This window comes from Eucyclogobius newberryi, unplaced genomic scaffold, assembly GCF_026437365.1.
Source record: "Eucyclogobius newberryi isolate DKJ021-1_F unplaced genomic scaffold, fEucNew1.0.hap1 SCAF_41, whole genome shotgun sequence".
NCBI lineage: Eukaryota > Metazoa > Chordata > Actinopteri > Gobiiformes > Gobiidae > Eucyclogobius > Eucyclogobius newberryi.
In genome coordinates, this window is record NW_027316068.1 from 282,678 (window position 1) to 298,641 (window position 15,964).

At 42.6% G+C, this 15,964-nt stretch overlaps 6 non-coding genes across 6 annotated transcripts; all 6 read left to right on the forward strand.

Moving 5' to 3' along the window:
• Positions 1-265: 265 nt before the first annotated feature.
• On the forward strand, positions 266-339 carry trnan-guu (transfer RNA asparagine (anticodon GUU)). The gene has a single exon. It is a non-coding gene; the product is annotated as a tRNA-Asn (tRNA).
• A 5,720-nt stretch (positions 340-6,059) lies between these two features.
• trnan-guu (transfer RNA asparagine (anticodon GUU)) lies at positions 6,060-6,133 on the forward strand. Its single transcript has one exon. It is a non-coding gene; the product is annotated as a tRNA-Asn (tRNA).
• A 7,251-nt stretch (positions 6,134-13,384) lies between these two features.
• Positions 13,385-13,456, forward strand: trnaa-ugc (transfer RNA alanine (anticodon UGC)). The gene has a single exon. It is a non-coding gene; the product is annotated as a tRNA-Ala (tRNA).
• An 89-nt stretch (positions 13,457-13,545) lies between these two features.
• Positions 13,546-13,618, forward strand: trnar-ccu (transfer RNA arginine (anticodon CCU)). The gene has a single exon. It is a non-coding gene; the product is annotated as a tRNA-Arg (tRNA).
• Positions 13,619-15,447: 1,829 nt separating this feature from the next.
• trnaa-ugc (transfer RNA alanine (anticodon UGC)) lies at positions 15,448-15,519 on the forward strand. Its single transcript has one exon. It is a non-coding gene; the product is annotated as a tRNA-Ala (tRNA).
• An 89-nt stretch (positions 15,520-15,608) lies between these two features.
• trnar-ccu (transfer RNA arginine (anticodon CCU)) lies at positions 15,609-15,681 on the forward strand. Its single transcript has one exon. It is a non-coding gene; the product is annotated as a tRNA-Arg (tRNA).
• The last annotated feature ends 283 nt before the right edge of the window (positions 15,682-15,964 follow it).

Consider the following 15,964-nt stretch of genomic DNA (forward strand, 5'->3'; position numbering starts at 1 on the left):
TTTTTCCTCAATATCCAGATTAACTGCAGTATATTGAGTGCGCAATAAATTGGCGAGAGTCGATTGATTGAAAGACTTCCAGTTTTTTTTATAGCTACATTGGTACAGGGGATTTAGCTCAAAGGTAGAAAGATTGATGCCCTCGCTCTCCATTAAACACAGTTGATTGGACAGGGGCTGAACTTTCGAATGTTGCTGGCTCGCTTTAAAAAAAAAAGATGTTGCGGCTTGTTGAGTCGCAAATATTTTTTCGACTGGGCTGGATGTCTCTGTGGCGCAATTGGCCAGCGCGCTCGGCTGTTAACCGGGAGGTTGGTGGTTCGAGCCCACCCAGGGACGACAAGCTATTTTGGAAGAGCTATCGCAGGCAAAATCCACGAGGTAACATTGTTTGCTGAATATCTACCTGAAACAGGTTGGAGTAACATTTCAGAGGCGCTGTGGCTTAGTTGGTCAAAGTGCCTGTCTAGTAAATCCCAGCAGTGCTTTCATGATAGCCTTTCAAGCAAATCAGTTGTTTACATGTACAGAAAAACATATCACCCGAAAGAGCTATTTTGCAATTATAGATTGAACAGTATCCCTGAATAAACAGAGTAAATGCACTCTTTTCACTCCTTGTTTCTCAGTTTGATGGTAAGGAATGATTGATGTAGACTGTTTTCGGATGACTGTTTTCTTTTGTGAAAAAGGGGAATCAGACAAAAGTTGCAAAGGCATTCAAAGGCTGTGAGTTCGAGACCCACCAGAGTCACTGTTGTAACCCCTGTTATCTACATTGGTAAATAGGAAAGCCTGCTTGTGTTATTAACTGATGAAAGGAACTGCTAAACTTGGTTCAATTACCACAGAATCCCAGTGTGCTATAGGCTGGCCACTGCTTGGTAGGAGTTTCCCATACGTGAGTGACTGTTCCTTCCTTCCTTCACGCCCCGCTCAACCTCGTCTTCTTCTAAAGAGCTTGGCGCTGTCCTCAGAAGCTTTGGTCTTACTCCGCACCTGAGTGGCCCCACCAAGGGCAAAGGGCACACTCTGGACCTGCTAATGACAAAGCGGGTTAACATTTCAAATTACAGTGTGGTAAATGTTACTTTGTCTGATGGTTTCTGTATTTCTCCAGGTGCAATGAGTTTGCAGTCGTCTTTGCAAGACTCAGTTCAGAACATTAAAAATACCATTATTTGCAGATAACAAGCACGCAGCCAGCTAGACAACTGGAGTTAACCCATTTTGCATTTTTGGCTGACAAAACTGTCCAAGAGATCACCACAAGTCTGAGTTCCACTACATGCTGCCTTTATGCATTGTCTACCAGATTTTTAAAGTCTACGGTGAGCAGTCTGTTGGCTCCAATCACTCAAAAAGTCAACATGTCGCTTGGATCTGGAATATTCCCAAGAGCCTTAAAACTGCGGTCATTAAGCCTCTCTTAAAGAAGAGCAGTCTTGATGCCACAGTGCTAAATAATTACCGGCCCATCTCAAACCTACTACTACTACTCAGTTGTCCATTATTTTATTTTTTTTATCTTTTATTATCAAAAACATCTTACAAGTATTTACATATATTTACATAATTGTACAGACAAACATCACACACAAGTGCAAGGGAATGGGATACACAAGGGCAGGGGGAGAAGAGACAAAAAATTACAGAAAATCAAACACACAATCATTCTTCAAACTTTCTTCAGTGATGGGGGGTGATGCCGTGGATAGGGGGGTGATGCCGGGGTCAGAAGATGATGTCCAGGTTTCCAGAGGGTATAAGGTGGATCAGGGTGTTGTGGGGGACGAGGTGGGTGATGAACTGGTGCTCTGCTGCCATGTGGAGGTCTCGGAGGTGTGCGGCCAAGAGTCCTTTGAAGATGGGCCAAGGTTCTGCTGTTTTATTGTCACGGAGATGGATGTTCCTGTTGAGATATAATGTATACTGGGCTATGGAGAGGGTTACAGTTGTCCATTCAGGCGTGCAAATTATTTACAATGACAGAAAATGCGCTGCTGTTACAAATTGGAATAAGAGATGGAAAAGTATCCCTGCACACACAGATTAACTGCACTCTTTTCACTTTTTGATTCTCAGTTTGTTGGCAAGGAATGACTGACGTAGACCCATTTTGGATGAAAACCGTGTTTTGCGTTTGTGGAAATGAGCATCACGCAAGGATGTATGGGCTCTGTGGCGCAATGGATAGCGCATTGGACTTCTAGGCATTAGTTGCAAGGGCTTTCAAAGGTTGTGGGTTGAGTCCCACCAGAGTCGCTAATGGTGAGAGCTCAGAGGGCAAGAAGAAAGAGGAAAAACATGTCCGAAATGCCCTCTCAGCCTGTGGTTACCCCACTTGGGCTCGCAACAGAGTGAAGAGAACCATGAAGCAGGACAAAAGGGAAACTGAACAGAGAAGGAAGGGTGTTTCTATCCCTTATGTCTCTGGCCTGTCGGAAAAACTGCAGAGAATTTTTAGACAACACGAAGTCCCTGTTTATTTTAAACCAGGAAACACTTTAAGACAAAAACTGGTTCATCCTAAGGACAAGTTGCCGACTCAAAAACAGAGCAATGTAGTTTATTCGATCCAATGCAGTAAAGAAAGCTGTAAAGAACGGTACATAAGTGAGACAAAACAGCCTCTACACAAGAGGCTTTATCAGCACAGAAGAAATACAAGTTCAGGACCACAGAGCGCCGTGCATCTCCATCTTGAAGCCTCTAATCACTCGTTTGAAGACGGTGAGGTGAAGGTTTTAAGCAGGGAGAAAAGATGGTTTGAAAGAGGAGTCAAGGAAGCTATTTTTGTTAAAAAAGAAAAACCTTCTTTAAACAGAAATGGAGGGCTAAGATTTAATCTTCCTGTTATTTATAATGGGATACTGAACCCCTGGAAAGGTAGAGGACCAGGACCAGGACATTTAGATGCTAATCAGGTACTCAGGGTGGTTGAGCCAGGGTCTCACAAAGACAAAGAGGATTCTAATAGCCCATTAAAATTCTGAATAGGCTAGCTCGGTAGATACAGGGGGGGAGTTTCTGTTGAAACAAACAACTCTTTCTTACTTCAGGAAGGCTCCTCCCAATGGGCGGGTCTTACCACAGAACAGTATTAATATCAGAGTTCTCGATCTAAATTCTTTTATTGACAATGACTCTTGGATGAGAGTCGAAACGTCTATTTTTTCAAACTGAGTCCAGATGACTACAACTGAAGCTTTTTCTACAATGGTGAGAGAACATTTTTGTTTTTTACAATGGAACGTCTGCGCGCTTTACTATCTGATAAAAGGCACTGCTGAACAAGGTTTATTGCCAAGTGTGCTTGAAAAAGTAAGCAAATACATCGGCATTATGTCAAATAACATTATCTTGCAATTTTTCCTCAATATCCAGATTAACTGCAGTATATTGAGTGCGCAATAAATTGGCGAGAGTCGATTGATTGAAAGACTTCCAGTTTTTTTTATAGCTACATTGGTACAGGGGATTTAGCTCAACGGTAGAAAGATTGATGCCCTCGCTCTCCATTAAACAACATTGATTGGACAGGGGCTGAACTTTCAAATGTTGCTGGCTCGCTTTAAAAAAAAAAAGATGTTGCGGCTTGTCGAGTCGCAAATATTTTATTGACTGGGCTGGATGTCTCTGTGGCGCAATTGGCCAGCGCGCTCGGCTGTTAACCGGGAGGTTGGTGGTTCGAGCCCACCCAGGGGCGACAAGCTATTTTGGAAGAGCTATCGCAGGCAAAATCCATGAGGTAACATTGTTTGCTGAATATCTACCTGAAACAGGTTGGAGTAACATTTTAGAGGCGCTGTGGCTTAGTTGGTCAAAGTGCCTGTCTAGTAAATCCCAGCAGTGCCTTCATGATAGCCTTTCAAGCAAATCAGTTGTTTACATGTACAGAAAAACATATCACCTGAAAGAGCTATTTTGCAATTATAGATTGAACAGTATCCCTGAATAAACAGAGTAAATGCACTCTTTGTTGTTTGTCCTTGTTTCTCAGTTTGATGGAAAGGAATGATTGATGTAGACCGTTTTCGGATGACTGTTTTGCTTTTGTGAAAAAGGGGAATCAGACAAAAGTTGCAAAGGCATTCAAAGGCTGTGAGTTCGAGACCCACCAGAGTCACTGTTGTAACCCCTGTTATCTACATTGGTAAATAGGAAAGCCTGCTTGTGTTATTAACTGATGAAAGGAACTGCTAAACTTGGTTCAATTACCACAGAATCCCAGTGTGCTATATGCTGGCCACTGCTTGGTAGGAGTTTCCCGTACGTGAGTGACTGTTCCTTCCTTCCTTCACGCCCCGCTCAACCTCGTCTTCTTCTAAAGAGCTTGGCGCTGTCCTCAGAAGCTTTGGTCTTACTCCGCACCTGAGTGGCCCCACCAAGGGCAAAGGGCACACTCTGGACCTGCTAATGACAAAGCGGGTTAACATTTCAAATTACAGTGTGGTAAATGTTACTTTGTCTGATGGTTTCTGTATTTCTCCAGGTGCAATGAGTTTGCAGTCTTCTTTGCAAGACTCAGTTCAGAACATTAAAAATACCATTATTTGCAGATAACAAGCACGCAGCCAGCTAGACAACTGGAGTTAACCCATTTTGCATTTTTGGCTGACAAAACTGTCCAAGAGATCACCACAAGTCTGAGTTCCACTACATGCTGCCTTTATGCATTGCCTACTAGATTTTTAAAGTCTACGGTGAGCAGTCTGTTGGCTCCAATCACTCAAAAAGTCAACATGTCGCTTGGATCTGGAATATTCCCAAGAGCCTTAAAACTGCGGTCATTAAGCCTCTCTTAAAGAAGAGCAGTCTTGATGCCACAGTGCTAAATAATTACCGGCCCATCTCAAACCTACTACTACTACTCAGTTGTCCATTATTTTATTTTTTTTATCTTTTATTATCAAAAACATCTTACAAATATTTACATATATTTACATAATTGTACAGACAAACATCACACACAAGTGCAAGGGAATGGGATACACAAGGGCAGGGGGAGAAGAGACAAAAAATTACAGAAAATCAAACACACAATCATTCTTCAAACTTTCTTCAGTGATGGGGGGTGATGCCGTGGATGGGGGGGTGATGCCGGGGTCAGAAGATGATGTCCAGGTTTCCAGAGGGTATAAGGTGGATCAGGGTGTTGTGGGGGATGAGGTGGGTGATGAACCGGTGCTCTGCTGCCATGTGGAGGTGTCGGAGGTGTGCGGCCAAGAGTCCTTTGAAGATGGGCCAAGGTTCTGCTGTTTTATTGTCACGGAGATGGATGTTCCTGTTGAGATATAATGTATACCGGGCTATGGAGAGGGTTACAGTTGTCCATTCAGGCGTGCAAATTATTTACAATGACAGAAAATGCGCTGCTGTTACAAATTGGAATAAGAGATGGAAAAGTATCCCTGCACACACAGATTAACTGCACTCTTTTCACTTTTTGATTCTCAGTTTGTTGGCAAGGAATGACTGACGTAGACCCATTTTGGATGAAAACCGTGTTTTGCGTTTGTGGAAATGAGCATCACGCAAGGATGTATGGGCTCTGTGGCGCAATGGATAGCGCATTGGACTTCTAGGCATTAGTTGCAAGGGCTTTCAAAGGTTGTGGGTTGAGTCCCACTAGAGTCGCTAATGGTGAGAGAACATTTTTGTTTTTTACAATGGAACGTCTGCGCGCTTTACTATCTGATAAAAGGAACTGCTGAACGAGGTTTATTGCCAAGTGTGCTTGAAAAAGTAAGCAAATACATCGGCATTATGTCAAATAACATTATCTTGCAATTTTTCCTCAATATCCAGATTAACTGCAGTATATTGAGTGCGCAATAAATTGGCGAGAGTCGATTGATTGAAAGACTTCCAGTTTTTTTTATAGCTACATTGGTACAGGGGATTTAGCTCAAAGGTAGAAAGATTGATGCCCTCGCTCTCCATTAAACACAGTTGATTGGACAGGGGCTGAACTTTCGAATGTTGCTGGCTCGCTTTAAAAAAAAAAAGATGTTGCGGCTTGTCGAATCGCAAATATTTTTTCGACCGGGCTGGATGTCTCTGTGGCGCAATTGGCCAGCGCGCTCGGCTGTTAACCGGGAGGTTGGTGGTTCGAGCCCACCCAGGGACGACAAGCTATTTTGGAAGAGCTATCGCAGGCAAAATCCACGAGGTAACATTGTTTGCTGAATATCTACCTGAAACAGGTTGGAGTAACATTTTAGAGGCGCTGTGGCTTAGTTGGTCAAAGTGCCTGTCTAGTAAATCCCAGCAGTGCTTTCATGATAGCCTTTCAAGCAAATCAGTTGTTTACATGTACAGAAAAACATATCACCCGAAAGAGCTATTTTGCAATTATAGATTGAACAGTATCCCTGAATAAACAGAGTAAATGCACTCTTTTCACTCCTTGTTTCTCAGTTTGATGGTAAGGAATGATTGATGTAGACTGTTTTCGGATGACTGTTTTCTTTTGTGAAAAAGGGGAATCAGACAAAAGTTGCAAAGGCATTCAAAGGCTGTGAGTTCGAGACCCACCAGAGTCACTGTTGTAACCCCTGTTATCTACATTGGTAAATAGGAAAGCCTGCTTGTGTTATTAACTGATGAAAGGAACTGCTAAACTTGGTTCAATTACCACAGAATCCCAGTGTGCTATAGGCTGGCCACTGCTTGGTAGGAGTTTCCCGTACGTGAGTGACTGTTCCTTCCTTCCTTCACGCCCCGCTCAACCTCGTCTTCTTCTAAAGAGCTTGGCGCTGTCCTCAGAAGCTTTGGTCTTACTCCGCACCTGAGTGGCCCCACCAAGGGCAAAGGGCACACTCTGGACCTGCTAATGACAAAGCGGGTTAACATTTCAAATTACAGTGTGGTAAATGTTACTTTGTCTGATGGTTTCTGTATTTCTCCAGGTGCAATGAGTTTGCAGTCTTCTTTGCAAGACTCAGTTCAGAACATTAAAAATACCATTATTTGCAGATAACAAGCACGCAGCCAGCTAGACAACTGGAGTTAACCCATTTTGCATTTTTGGCTGACAAAACTGTCCAAGAGATCGCCACAAGTCTGAGTTCCACTACATGCTGCCTTTATGCATTGTCTACCAGATTTTTAAAGTCTACGGTGAGCAGTCTGTTGGCTCCAATCACTCAAAAAGTCAACATGTCGCTTGGATCTGGAATATTCCCAAGAGCCTTAAAACTGCGGTCATTAAGCCTCTCTTAAAGAAGAGCAGTCTTGATGCCACAGTGCTAAATAATTACCGGCCCATCTCAAACCTACTACTACTACTCAGTTGTCCATTATTTTATTTTTTTTATCTTTTATTATCAAAAACATCTTACAAGTATTTACATATATTTACATAATTGTACAGACAAACATCACACACAAGTGCAAGGGAATGGGATACACAAGGGCAGGGGGAGAAGAGACAAAAAATTACAGAAAATCAAACACACAATCATTCTTCAAACTTTCTTCAGTGATGGGGGGTGATGCCGTGGATGGGGGGGTGATGCCGGGGTCAGAAGATGATGTCCAGGTTTCCAGAGGGTATAAGGTGGATCAGGGTGTTGTGGGGGACGAGGTGGGTGATGAACCGGTGCTCTGCTGCCATGTGGAGGTCTCGGAGGTGTGCGGCCAAGAGTCCTTTGAAGATGGGCCAAGGTTCTGCTGTTTTATTGTCACGGAGATGGATGTTCCTGTTGAGATATAATGTATACTGGGCTATGGAGAGGGTTACAGTTGACCATTCAGGCGTGCAAATTATTTACAATGACAGAAAATGCGCTGCTGTTACAAATTGGAATAAGAGATGGAAAAGTATCCCTGCACACACAGATTAACTGCACTCTTTTCACTTTTTGATTCTCAGTTTGTTGGCAAGGAATGACTGACGTAGACCCATTTTGGATGAAAACCGTGTTTTGCGTTTGTGGAAATGAGCATCACGCAAGGATGTATGGGCTCTGTGGCGCAATGGATAGCGCATTGGACTTCTAGGCATTAGTTGCAAGGGCTTTCAAAGGTTGTGGGTTGAGTCCCACCAGAGTCGCTAATGGTGAGAGCTCAGAGGGCAAGAAGAAAGAGTAAAAACATGTCCGAAATGCCCTCTCAGCCTGTGGTTACCCCACTTGGGCTCTCAACAGAGTGAAGAGAACCATGAAGCAGGACAAAAGGGAAACTGAACAGAGAAGGAAGGGTGTTTCTATCCCTTATGTCTCTGGCCTGTCGGAAAAACTGCAGAGAATTTTTAGACAACACGAAGTCCCTGTTTATTTTAAACCAGGAAACACTTTAAGACAAAAACTGGTTCATCCTAAGGACAAGTTGCCGACTCAAAAACAGAGCAATGTAGTTTATTCGATCCAATGCAGTGAAGAAAGCTGTAAAGAACGGTGCATAAGTGAGACAAAACAGCCTCTACACAAGAGGCTTTATCAGCACAGAAGAAATACAAGTTCAGGACCACAGAGCGCCGTGCATCTCCATCTTGAAGCCTCTAATCACTCGTTTGAAGACGGTGAGGTGAAGGTTTTAAGCAGGGAGAAAAGATGGTTTGAAAGAGGAGTCAAGGAAGCTATTTTTGTTAAAAAAGAAAAACCTTCTTTAAACAGAAATGGAGGGCTAAGATTTAATCTTCCTGTTATTTATAATGGGATACTGAACCCCTGGAAAGGTAGAGGACCAGGACCAGGACATTTAGATGCTAATCAGGTACTCAGGGTGGTTGAGCCAGGGTCTCACAAAGACAAAGAGGATTCTAATAGCCCATTAAAATTCTGAATAGGCTAGCTCGGTAGATACAGGGGGGGAGTTTCTGTTGAAACAAACAACTCTTTCTTACTTCAGGAAGGCTCCTCCCAATGGGCGGGTCTTACCACAGAACAGTATTAATATCGGAGTTCTCGATTTAAATTCTTTTATTGACAATGACTCTTGGATGAGAGTCGAAACGTCTATTTTTTCAAACTGAGTCCAGATGACTACAACTGAAGCTTTTTCTACAATGGTGAGAGAACATTTTTGTTTTTTACAATGGAACGTCTGCGCGCTTTACTATCTGATAAAAGGCACTGCTGAACAAGGTTTATTGCCAAGTGTGCTTGAAAAAGTAAGCAAATACATCGGCATTATGTCAAATAACATTATCTTGCAATTTTTCCTCAATATCCAGATTAACTGCAGTATATTGAGTGCGCAATAAATTGGCGAGAGTCGATTGATTGAAAGACTTCCAGTTTTTTTTATAGCTACATTGGTACAGGGGATTTAGCTCAACGGTAGAAAGATTGATGCCCTCGCTCTCCATTAAACAACATTGATTGGACAGGGGCTGAACTTTCAAATGTTGCTGGCTCGCTTTCAAAAAAAAAAGATGTTGCGGCTTGTCGAGTCGCAAATATTTTATTGACTGGGCTGGATGTCTCTGTGGTGCAATTGGCCAGCGCGCTTGGCTGTTAACAGGGAGGTTGGTGGTTCGAGCCCACCCAGGGGCGACAAGCTATTTTGGAAGAGCTATCGCAGGCAAAATCCATGAGGTAACATTGTTTGCTGAATATCTACCTGAAACAGGTTGGAGTAACATTTTAGAGGCGCTGTGGCTTAGTTGGTCAAAGTGCCTGTCTAGTAAATCCCAGCAGTGCCTTCATGATAGCCTTTCAAGCAAATCAGTTGTTTACATGTACAGAAAAACATGTCACCTGAAAGAGCTATTTTGCAATTATAGATTGAACAGTATCCCTGAATAAACAGAGTAAATGCACTCTTTGTTGTTTGTCCTTGTTTCTCAGTTTGATGGTAAGGAATGATTGATGTAGACTGTTTTCGGATGACTGTTTTCTTTTGTGAAAAAGGGGAATCAGACAAAAGTTGCAAAGGCATTCAAAGGCTGTGAGTTCGAGACCCACCAGAGTCACTGTTGTAACCCCTGTTATCTACATTGGTAAATAGGAAAGCCTGCTTGTGTTATTAACTGATGAAAGGAACTGCTAAACTTGGTTCAATTACCACAGAATCTCAGTGTGCTATATGCTGGCCACTGCTTGGTAGGAGTTTCCCGTACGTGAGTGACTGTTCCTTCCTTCCTTCACGCCCCGCTCAACCTCGTCTTCTTCTAAAGAGCTTGGCGCTGTCCTCAGAAGCTTTGGTCTTACTCCGCACCTGAGTGGCCCCACCAAGGGCAAAGGGCACACTCTGGACCTGCTAATGACAAAGCGGGTTAACATTTCAAATTACAGTGTGGTAAATGTTACTTTGTCTGATGGTTTCTGTATTTCTCCAGGTGCAATGAGTTTGCAGTCTTCTTTGCAAGACTCAGTTCAGAACATTAAAAATACCATTATTTGCAGATAACAAGCACGCAGCCAGCTAGACAACTGGAGTTAACCCATTTTGCATTTTTGGTTGACAAAACTGTCCAAGAGATCGCCACAAGTCTGAGTTCCACTACATGCTGCCTTTATGCATTGCCTACTAGATTTTTAAAGTCTACGGTGAGCAGTCTGTTGGCTCCAATCACTCAAAAAGTCAACATGTCGCTTGGATCTGGAATATTCCCAAGAGCCTTAAAACTGCGGTCATTAAGCCTCTCTTAAAGAAGAGCAGTCTTGATGCCACAGTGCTAAATAATTACCGGCCCATCTCAAACCTACTACTACTACTCAGTTGTCCATTATTTTATTTTTTTTATCTTTTATTATCAAAAACATCTTACAAATATTTACATATATTTACATAATTGTACAGACAAACATCACACACAAGTGCAAGGGAATGGGATACACAAGGGCAGGGGGAGAAGAGACAAAAAATTACAGAAAATCAAACACACAATCATTCTTCAAACTTTCTTCAGTGATGGGGGGTGATGCCGTGGATGGGGGGGTGATGCCGGGGTCAGAAGATGATGTCCAGGTTTCCAGAGGGTATAAGGTGGATCAGGGTGTTGTGGGGGATGAGGTGGGTGATGAACCGGTGCTCTGCTGCCATGTGGAGGTGTCGGAGGTGTGCGGCCAAGAGTCCTTTGAAGATGGGCCAAGGTTCTGCTGTTTTATTGTCACGGAGATGGATGTTCCTGTTGAGATATAATGTATACCGGGCTATGGAGAGGGTTACAGTTGTCCATTCAGGCGTGCAAATTATTTACAATGACAGAAAATGCGCTGCTGTTACAAATTGGAATAAGAGATGGAAAAGTATCCCTGCACACACGGATTAACTGCACTCTTTTCACTTTTTGATTCTCAGTTTGTTGGCAAGGAATGACTGACGTAGACCCATTTTGGATGAAAACCGTGTTTTGCGTTTGTGGAAATGAGCATCACGCAAGGATGTATGGGCTCTGTGGCGCAATGGATAACGCATTGGACTTGTAGGCATTAGTTGCAAGGGCTTTCAAAGGTTGTGGGTTGAAGTCCCACCAGAGTCGCTAATGGTGAGAGAACATTTTTGTTTTTTACAATGGAACGTCTGCGCGCTTTACTATCTCATAAAAGGCACTGCTGAACAAGGTTTATTGCCAAGTGTGCTTGAAAAAGTAAGCAAATACATCTGCATCATGTCAAATAACATTATCTTGCAATTTTTCCTCAATATCCAGATTAACTGCAGTATATTGAGTGCGCAATAAATTGGCGAGAGTCGATTGATTGAAAGACTTCCAGTTTTTTTTATAGCTACATTGGTACAGGGGATTTAGCTCAAAGGTAGAAAGATTGATGCCCTCGCTCTCCATTAAACACAGTTGATTGGACAGGGGCTGAACTTTCGAATGTTGCTGGCTCGCTTTAAAAAAAAAAAGATGTTGCGGCTTGTCGAGTCGCAAATATTTTATCGACTGGGCTGGATGTCTCTGTGGCCAGCGCGCTCGGCTGTTAACCGGGAGGTTGGTGGTTCGAGCTCACCCAGGGATGACAAGCTATTTTGGAAGAGCTATCGCAGGCAAAATCCACGAGGTAACATTGTTTGCTGAATATCTACCTGAAACAGGTTGGAGTAACATTTTAGAGGCGCTGTGGCTTAGTTGGTCAAAGTGCCTGTCTAGTAAATCCCAGCAGTGCCTTCATGATAGCCTTTCAAGCAAATCAGTTGTTTACATGTACAGAAAAACATATCACCTGAAAGAGCTATTTTGCAATTATAGATTGAACAGTATCCCTGAATAAACAGAGTAAATGCACTCTTTTCACTCCTTGTTTCTCAGTTTGATGGTAAGGAATGATTGATGTAGACCGTTTTCGGATGACTGTTTTGCTTTTGTGAAAAAGGGGAATCAGACAAAAGTTGCAAAGGCATTCAAAGGCTGTGAGTTCGAGACCCACCAGAGTCACTGTTGTAACCCCTGTTATCTACATTGGTAAATAGGAAAGCCTGCTTGTGTTATTAACTGATGAAAGGAACTGCTAAACTTGGTTCAATTACCACAGAATTCCAGTGTGCTATAGGCTGGCCACTGCTTGGTAGGAGTTTCCCGTACGTGAGTGACTGTTCCTTCCTTCCTTCACGCCCCGCTCAACCTTGTCTTCTTCTAAAGAGCTTGGCGCTGTCCTCAGAAGCTTTGGTCTTACTCAGCACCTGAATGGCCCCACCAAGGGCAAAGGGCACACTCTGGACCTGCTAATGACAAAGCGGGTTAACATTTCAAATTACAGTGTGGTAAATGTTACTTTGTCTGATGGTTTCTGTATTTCTCCAGGTGCAATGAGTTTCCAGTCTTCTTTGCAAGACTCAGTTCAGAACATTAGAAATACCATTATTTGCAGATAACAAGCACGCAGCCAGCTAGACAACTGGAGTTAACCCATTTTGCATTTTTGGCTGACAAAACTGTCCAAGAGATCACCACAAGTCTGAGTTCCACTACATGCTGCCTTTATGCATTGCCTACTAGATTTTTAAAGTCTACGGTGAGCAGTCTGTTGGCTCCAATCACTCAAAAAGTCAACATGTTGCTTGGATCTGGAATATTCCCAAGAGCCTTAAAACTGCGGTCATTAAGCCTCTCTTAAAGAAGAGCAGTCTTGATGCCACAGTGCTAAATAATTACCGGCCCATCTCAAACCTACTACTACTACTCAGTTGTCCAATTTTTTTTATTTTTATCTTTCGAGTCCCATCATTGTAAGCATTCAGCTGAGTGGCGCAGCGGAAGCGTGCTGGGCCCATAACCCAGAGGTAAATGGACTGAAGCCATGCTCTGATAGGACATTTTTACTTGCATTGAAGGGGATTTTAATCAGAATGTATCAAGCCAGTCAGTAATGTGTTGGATGATGGAAGCCGATCTTCAGCGCAAGCTCCCCTTTCCACATTACCTTTGAATCTAGTAGCACATTGCTTTTGACCATCCTATACAGACTGCTATGGCATTTTTAATCAAGGGGATGTAGCTCAGTGGTAGAGTGCATGCTTTGCATGTATGAGGTCCTGGGTTCAATCCCCAGCATCTCCAGGCAATCCTATTTTCTTTGCAATTGCCAGATTGCTGTGCGATAATCTTTAGATAAATTCGCTTAAATATGTTACATCTTCAAAAGTGGAGCCCCAGTGGCCTAATGGATAAGGCACTGGCCTCCTAAGCCAGGGATTGTGGGTTCAAGTCCCATCTGGGGTGTATGAAAAGCATTGTCAGCTACAGTGACATGCATAAGTTGTTTTTGGGCTTTGAGCAGTATAAATGATATCTCCTACTCTTTGGCTAATGGATATTCAAAAATCAAAATTGCATCCACAAGCTTAAAAAACTCAATAAATCCATTGTGAACTGTCACCTTGTCATATTATAATGCAGTGATAGTATGGTATTGAGTAGGTTTATTCTCATCTGATGGCGAGATAGATGCTCAAACGCAAGCTTCAGAGTAAACTCCCAGTCCTACATTACCTTTGAACCTCGCAGCACTTATATAATTCAAACAATATTATTTCATCCATCCATCCACACTACTTGCAGGAAGGTGAGACAAAGTGGCCCACCCAGTTGGCCTGGGTTCAACTCCAGGTATGGGAACATAGTGGTCAGCCTTTTGGAAGACTTGAATCCACAGGATGAATAAGACACGCTGTGGATACAAGTGAAATAAAACTGGATGGGTGTCAAGAGAGGCATAGAAAAATCTCATCCATTTAGGATGCAGCATGCAATATGTAGTAATCAACCTTTAGCTGTTCCATGCAATGTAGCAGCGGTTGTACTTTAAAGCATCCCTTCACAGGGACTGGAACTTAAATCTAACTCCTTAGAACACTCGGCTAGAATATGTGGAGGGGCACAACACAAACTCAGAGCTGCTTGATAGTGCTTCTTACCCCATTTAAAAAAAAAAACTGTTTTAAAAATCACAAAGTGGCTCTATTTGGCTGAACCAAAAGCAAAATACAAATCCCGACATATGTGCTTCTTTCCATTACATGCAGAACCAAGCACATTTAGATATTAAAAATGCTTGTTTAAAAGCTGGTGACCCAACTATGTACTGTTCCTTAACCTCTCAAACATCAATGAGGCTTATGTTACAATTCAATCTGTTACACTTGATCTTTAAATTTCTCATATGGTCTAGGGGTTAGAATTTGTAGTTCTCACCGAGGCAGCCTGGTCGACATTCCCAACTTCCAGTATGGGTATGTCTTGCCAAACCTGAGCTTACAATGCTTAATAAAACATGCTGTCTGCAGATAACATTGAAGCAATCCTGCAAGAATTCATGGAGGGTTAAATATGGTAATGTAATTGCGTTGGTTTCTGTATTTCTCCAGGTGCAATGAGTTTCCAGTCTTCTTTGCAAGACTCAGTTCAGAACATTAGAAATACCATTATTTGCAGATAACAAGCACGCAGCCAGCTAGACAACTGGAGTTAACCCATTTTGCATTTTTGGCTGACAAAACTGTCCAAGAGATCACCACAAGTCTGAGTTCCACTACATGCTGCCTTTATGCATTGCCTACTAGATTTTTAAAGTCTACGGTGAGCAGTCTGTTGGCTCCAATCACTCAAAAAGTCAACATGTTGCTTGGATCTGGAATATTCCCAAGAGCCTTAAAACTGCGGTCATTAAGCCTCTCTTAAAGAAGAGCAGTCTTGATGCCACAGTGCTAAATAATTACCGGCCCATCTCAAACCTACTACTACTACTCAGTTGTCCAATTTTTTTTATTTTTATCTTTCGAGTCCCATCATTGTAAGCATTCAGCTGAGTGGCGCAGCGGAAGCGTGCTGGGCCCATAACCCAGAGGTAAATGGACTGAAGCCATGCTCTGATAGGACATTTTTACTTGCATTGAAGGGGATTTTAATCAGAATGTATCAAGCCAGTCAGTAATGTGTTGGATGATGGAAGCCGATCTTCAGCGCAAGCTCCCCTTTCCACATTACCTTTGAATCTAGTAGCACATTGCTTTTGACCATCCTATACAGACTGCTATGGCATTTTTAATCAAGGGGATGTAGCTCAGTGGTAGAGTGCATGCTTTGCATGTATGAGGTCCTGGGTTCAATCCCCAGCATCTCCAGGCAATACTATTTTCTTTGCAATTGCCAGATTGCCGTGCGATAATTTTTAGATAAATTCGCTTAAATATGTTACATCTTCAAAAGTGGAGCCCCAGTGGCCTAATGGATAAGGCACTGGCCTCCTAAGCCAGGGATTGTGGGTTCAAGTCCCATCTGGGGTGTATGAAAAGCATTGTCAGCTACAGTGACATGCATAAGTTGTTTTTGGGCTTTGAGCAGTATAAATGATATCTCCTACTCTTTGGCTAATGGATATTCAAAAATCAAAATTGCATCCACAAGCTTAAAAAACTCAATAAATCCATTGTGAACTGTCACCTTGTCATATTATAATGCAGTGATAGTATGGTATTGAGTAGGTTTATTCTCATCTGATGGCGAGATAGATGCTCAAACGCAAGCTTCAGAGTAAACTCCCAGTCCTACATTACCTTTGAACCTCGC